This window comes from Mastomys coucha, unplaced genomic scaffold, assembly GCF_008632895.1.
Source record: "Mastomys coucha isolate ucsf_1 unplaced genomic scaffold, UCSF_Mcou_1 pScaffold22, whole genome shotgun sequence".
In the NCBI taxonomy this organism is placed as follows: Eukaryota; Metazoa; Chordata; class Mammalia; order Rodentia; family Muridae; genus Mastomys; species Mastomys coucha.
Window position 1 is genome coordinate 121,634,917 of NW_022196905.1, and position 713 is coordinate 121,635,629.

The window sequence follows — 713 nt, forward strand, 5'->3', positions numbered from 1 at the left end:
GGCTGGCCTTGAACTTAGAAATCCGCCTGCCTCTGCCTCCCAAGTGCTGGGATTAAAGGCATGTGCCAACCACAGGCCGGCTTCAAGATGTATTTTAATCCTACCAATCCTTGCCATTACCCTATCTCATCCCCTTTCACTGATGGTCTTTCTTGTATTAACCAATCTTTCTTTCTACTTTGTGTCTTTTGTTGTTTTGGACGATGAACCAAAGAGTTTCTCTAGGATTGCTTCCAGAGACAAGTGGGAGAGTTTAGTTACAGAAATCTGGGCATCTTACCAGTTGCTAAACCACTGAAGACAGTGTCTCTCCCTCCCCAGCCACCATTACTTGCCAATAGACATCAAGGGTCAAAGGCTCTTTGAGGATTTACATTCAGGTAATGGTTGCTGGAAGGAAGAGTTTATTGTGGAGTTGGTCTAACGCTTGTATTATGTTAATTGGGTTCCCAAAATTACACGGGAATCTGCATGTCTGCATGGAAGACACTGAGGGTCACTGTGTCCAGTTGGTTCTGATTGGTAAAAAAATTTGTCAGCAGCTTTTAATTGTTGGGCAGGAAGACAGAGGCGGACTTTAGATTTCCCAAGCAAGGGGACCAAGGGAGGAAGATGGGACAGAACTGCTATGATGGGAAAGGAGTACGAACCAGGCTTGAGAGGTGCAGAAGAGAAAGCATACCAGTCATGTAATAGCCAGGGAAGAGCAGCCC

The 713-nt window shown here is 45.6% G+C and overlaps 1 protein-coding gene across 2 annotated transcripts in view; it reads right to left on the reverse strand.

Annotated features, from left to right (window-relative positions):
- The window catches only part of Tmem132d (transmembrane protein 132D), a 651,137-nt gene that overhangs the window by 11,435 nt on the left and 638,989 nt on the right, over positions 1-713 (reverse strand). The gene's annotated exons all lie outside the window — the stretch shown is intronic.